This window comes from Triticum urartu, chromosome 4A (genome assembly GCF_056163025.1).
Source record: "Triticum urartu cultivar PI428250 chromosome 4A, HENAU_Tu73, whole genome shotgun sequence".
In the NCBI taxonomy this organism is placed as follows: Eukaryota; Viridiplantae; Streptophyta; class Magnoliopsida; order Poales; family Poaceae; genus Triticum; species Triticum urartu.
This window is the reverse complement of record NC_141876.1, coordinates 68,788,307-68,794,426: the sequence shown is the minus strand read 5'-3', so window position 1 is coordinate 68,794,426 and position 6,120 is coordinate 68,788,307.

Here is a 6,120-nt window from a genome sequence, read left to right as displayed (position 1 = left end):
CCACCATACCTACCTATTATGACATTTCCATGGCCATTCCGAGATATATTGCCATGAGACTTTCCACTGTTCCGTTTATTATGACACACTCCATCATTGTCATATTGCTTAGCATGATCATGTAGTCGACATCGTATTTGTGGCAAAGCCACCATTCATAATTCTTTCATACATCTCACTCATGAGTCATTGCATATCTCGGTACACCGCCGGAGGCATTCACATAGAGTCATATTTTGTTCTAAGTATCGAGTTGTAATTGTTGAGTTGTACGAAAAATAAAAGTGTGATGATCATCATTATTAGAGCATTGTCCTAGTGAGGAAAGTATGATGGAGACTATGATTCCCCCACAAGTCGGGATGAGACTCCGGACGAAAAATAAAAAAGGAGAAAGAAAATAGGCCATAAAAAAGAGAAAAAAAAGAAAAGGCCCAAATAAAAAATGAGAGAAAAAGAGAGAAGGGACAATGTTACTATCCTTTTACCACACTTGTGCTTCAAAGTAGCACCATGATCTTCATAGTAGAGAGTCTCTCATGTTATCACTTTCATATACTAGTGGGAATCTTTCATTATAGAACTTGGCTTGTATATTCCTATGATGGGCTTCCTAAAATTGCCCTAGGTCTTCATGAGCAAGCAAGTTGGATGCACACCTTCTTAGTTTCTTTTTGAGCTTTCATATACTTATAGCTCTAGTGCATCCGTTGCATGGCAATCCCTACTCACTCACATTGACATCTATTGATGGGCATCTCCATAGCCCGTTGATACGCCTAGTTGATGTGAGACTATCTTCCCCTTTTTGTCTTCTCCACAACCACCATTCTATTCCACCTATAGTGCTATATCCATGGCTCACGCTCATGTATTGCGTGAAGATTGAAAAAGTTTTGAGAATGTCAAAAGTATGAAACAATTGCTTGGCTTGTCATCGGGGTCGTGCATGATTTAAATATTTTGTGTTGTGAAGATGGAGCATAGCCAGACTATATGATTTTGTAGGGATAACTTTCTTTAGCCATGTTATTTTGAGACGACATAATTGCTTTGTTAGTATGCTTGAAGTATTATTATTTTTATGTCAATATGAACTTTTGTCTTGAATCTTTCGGATCTGAATATTCATACCGCAATTAAGAAGAATTACATTAAAATTATGCCAAGTAGCAATCCGCATCAAAATTCTGTTTTTATCATTTACCTACTCGAGGACGAGCAGGAATTAAGCTTGGGGATGCTTGATACATCTCCAACGTATCTATAATTTTTGATTGCTCCATGCTATATTATCTACTATTTTGGACATTATTGGGCTTTATTATCCACTTTTATATTATTTTTGGGACTAACCTATTAACCGGAGGCCCAGCTCAGAATTGTTGTTTTTGCCTGTTTTAGGGTTTTGAAGAAAAGGAATATCAAGCGGAGTCCAAACGGAATGAAACCTTTGGGAACGTGATTTTTAGGAATATTATGATCCCGGAGACATGGACCCTATGTCAAGAAAAGAAACAGGAGGCCACGAGGTAGGGGGCGCGCGTACCCCCACCAGGTGCGCCCTCCACCCTCGTGGGCCCCCTGTTGCTCCATCGACGTACTCCTTCCTCCTATATATATCCACGTACCCCAAACGATCAGATACGGAGCCAAAACCCTAATTCCACCGCCGTAACTTTCTGTATCCACGAGATCCCATCTTGGGGCCTGTTTCGGAGCTCCGTCGGAGGGGGCATCGATCACGGAGGGCTTCTACATCAACACCATAGCGTCTCCGATGAAGTATGAGTAGTTTACCTCAGACCTACGGGTCCATAGTTAGTATCTAGATGGCTTCTTCTCTCTTTTTGGATCTCAATACAATGTTCTCCCCTCTCTTGTGGAGATCTATTCGATGTAATCTTCTTTTTGTGGTGTGTTTGTTGAGACCGATGAATTGTGAGTTTATGATCAAGTCTATCTATGAATAATATTTGAATCTTCTCTAAATTCTTTTATGTAAGATTGGTTATCTTTGCAAGTCTCTTCAAATTATCAGTTTGGTTTGGCCTACTAGATTGATCTTTCTTGCAATGGGAGAAGTGCTTAGCTTTGGGTTCAATCTTGCGGTGTCCTTTCCCGGTGCAGTAAGGGCACCAAGGCACGTATTTTATTGTTGCCATCGAGGATAACAAGATAGGGTTTTCTTCATATTGCATGAGTCTATCCCTCTACATCATGTCATCTTGCTTAAGGCATTACTCTGTTTTTAACTTAATACTCTAGATGCATGCTGGATAGCGGTTGATGAGTGGAGTAATAGTAGTAGATGCAGGCAGGAGTCGGTCTACTTGTCTCGGACGTGATGCCTATATACATGATCATACCTAGATATTCTCATAACTATGCTCAATTCTGTCAATTTCTCAACAGTAATTTGTTCACCCACCGTAGAATACTTATGCTCTCTAGAGAAGCCACTAGTGAAACCTATGGCCCTCGGGTCTATCGTCATCATATTAATCTCCTACTACTTAGTTATTTCCTTTGCTATTTACTTTGCCTTTATTTTACTTTGCATCTTTTATCATAAAAATACCAAAAATATTATCTTATCATATCTATCAGATCTCACTCTCGTAAGTGGCCCTATAGGGATTGACAACCCCTATTTGCGTTGGTTGCGAGGATTTATTTGTTTTGTGCAGGTGCGAGGGACTCGCGCGTAGCTTCTACTGGATTGATACCTTGGTTCTCAAAAACTGAGGGAAATACTTACGCTAGTTTGCTGCATCATCCGTTCCTCTTCGGGGAAAACCAACGCAGTGCTCAAGAGGTAGCAGAAGTTCATCATGCGAGAGAACGTTGCAGGAGCATTAACAAGGCCAAATGACATGATAGTATATTCATAAGAACCATAGCTTGTTCTGAATGCTGCCTTGGGAATATGTTGTTCACGAATGTGAATCTGATGATAACCCATACGGAGGTCAAGCTTGGAGAAAACTTGGGCACCTTTGAGTTGCTCAAATAGCTCATTGATGTTGGGAAGTGGGTACTTGTTCTTTGTTGTTTTCTTATTCAATGGACGGTGGTCGACACAAAGTCGGTCCGTGCTATCCTTCTTCTTGACAAAAAGAACACCACAACCCCATGGAGATGAACTCGGTCTGATCAGACCCATACGCTCTTGTTCATCGAGTTGTTTCTTCAGCTCCTTCAACTCTTCTGGTCCAAGCTTGTAAGGGCGTTTGCAAACAGGTTCCGTGTCAGACTCAAGATCGATAATGAATTCAACTTGCCGGTGAGGAGGCATTCCCGGAAGCTATTCTGGAAAGACGTCTTGATATTCACAAACGACTGGAATCTGAGAGATGGCATTCAACTCGCCCTTCTCATTGAGAGAAAATAGTCGAATGGTATCATCACGAGCGGCATAGATGATCACATCCTCAGACGAGTGTGTCAATTGAATCTGCCTGGCAGCACAATCAAGCTGAGCCTTGTGCTTAAAAAGCCAGTCCATGCCGAGAATTAGATCAATATCCGAGTTACCAAGAACAATTGGAGAGGACATAAATTTATAGTCACCCATCTTGATAGAAACATCTGGGACCATAGAGCTAGTGTTCATGAATTAACCCAGAGAGACAACTGATAACTGCCTAGGCAAATCTTGGAAAAGCAACTCATGCTTAGATGCAAATGGTCTTGAAATGAAACAATGCGATGCACCAGTATCAAAAAGGACTTTTGCAGGAATATCATTAACAGGAAGGTTACCCGTGATCACTTCTGAAGAATGCTCTGCCCGAGCTGCGTTCATCATGTTGACCTTAGCAGACTTGGAATTATGCTTGACCACTGCATTGCTGGCGGATCTCACAGGAGGAGGCGGCGGAAGGCGCCTTTGGTTGAAGCATTTGTTTGCATAGTGCCCTTTCTGCTGACACTTGTTGCAAGTAACCTCTAAGAGCGGATGTGATAAGGAGCACTTGACCTTGGAGCACGAGACTGAGCTTTGTTCTGATAGCCTAGGTTGCGTGGGTGGGAAGATCCACTGCCACTTTTGCTCTTCTGCTGATAAGGCTGACGAAACGGAGGAGGAGGAGGAGGAGGCATCCAGGACTTCTGTTGCTTAGCTGCCACTTGAGTTGAAGAAGAAGATTGAACTGCATCCCTGACTCTCTTCTTAGAAGCATCACACTTGAGCTGAGTAGCCTCTTGCTTTAGTGCCATGTTGTAGAATTCATCATACTTAGTCGGGTCGAGAAGCACGACAGCTAATTGCAGATCTTCTCTGAGGCCACCTCTGAATTGATAAATCATGTTCTTCTCATCAGGGATATCTTGTTTAGCGAAGCGAGCGAGCCTCTGAAACAGGATATTGTATTGGTAAACAGACATGCTGCCTTGCTTGAGATTGAGGAACTCCTTGCGCTTACTCTCAGCAACACTTTGTGGAATGTGGTGAGCTTTGAAGTCTCGGCGGAAATCATCCCAGGTAATCACACGACCTCCTCTGGAATCTCTGTATTGTTGATACCACTCAGCAGCTTGATCCTTGAGTTGAAACGAAGCAAACTTGACAAAGTCCTCAGGCCTGACATTGCTACACTCGAAATGTTTGCAGATATCCATGAGCCAGTCGTCGTCGTCTGTGGCCTCGACACAGTTGCTGAAGGACTTCAGCTGGTTTGCGAGGAACTGATTGAGGGTAGCAAACTGAGTTTGATTGTTGCCTTGGCCTTGATTTCCTTGGTTGCCTTGCCCTTGGTTGCGCTCTTGCAAGAGTTGCAAAAGAATCCGAGTGATGGCGTTGGTGGCTGCCATGACAGCTTGATTTGCCTCCAGAGGTGGAGGTGGTGGCGGAGGGTTCGGATTCTGACGCGTTGGAGGAGCCATCCTGAAGAGGTTGACATCCGTTAGCATCTCGAAAGACATATATTCAAGCTGAATCAATGGATCGAAATTGCAACATAAAGTCTTAACATTCGAACAAGAATGAACGAATGAATTCCAAAGTAAATCATCACACTTCCATTAAGTTGAGAAGCCACATAGATAAAGGTAGATGAATAAAGCAACAAGGTACGGATATGAACAAATACGTGGTAAGGATTACCCAATCACAAACCAAATATCTGTGGGAAGAAATACTAGAGCTACTTGAATTCCCACCTATGAAACTCCCGAAACTTTCTGGTTATGCAATCAGGTGTTGGGGATACAGGGGAAGCATAATATCTCACCCAAAACTAGCAAATCCTACATCCAACTGTATCCATCCCTCAACACATAACCAAGAAACCTTCGGAAATCATTTACCTCAACCTTCGAAAAGCATCCGTTATATGAGTTATGGCAATACTCCCGAACTCCTGCCCCAGTACTGGATGGCGTCAAGGTTATCTCACCAACAACTGCATAAAAGAGATTTTCGATGTCGGCGAACTCAGGTATTCCAGAACTGCAACGATAAAATTGTGACGACAACACCTCGGAGCTCAACTCCCCGGGACACTGCCACAACCCCTAAATGTTAGGAGGCACCAAGAACAATGTTCTCGTCACAAAACCATCGGAACAATTCCAATATACCCGCGTGATCCTAAAAAAAAATCGTGAAATTTGAGGAGAGAAGAGTCAAAACTCTACGTCAGGAGGCCTCACCAGAGAGACGAAGGGACCAAGGAGTAAAAAGAAACCTACTCTCCTATATATATAATCCTATAAGACTCAAAACATTTTTTTCTAGACTCAACAACGTCAGCGATTCGATCAAACAGGGGGCTCCTAAGTCGGGGAAGGCTCTGATTACCAACTTGTAACACCCACGATGCGGCTATATCTCCCACGTGTCGGGGCACAACTTAGAGGCATAACCGCATGGTAGGCATGTCGCAAGAGGGGTAATCTTTACCCATCCCATGTACTGAATAAGAAAGGGATAAAGAGTCGGCTTACAATCACCACTTCACACAATACATAAATATATCATACATCATCCAGAATACAATCAAGGTCCGACTACGGAACCAAAATAAAGAAAGACAACCTCAAATGCTAGATCCCCGATCGCCCCAACTGGGCTCCTCTACTGATCATCCGGAAAAGAAACATAGTAACGGCCCGAAT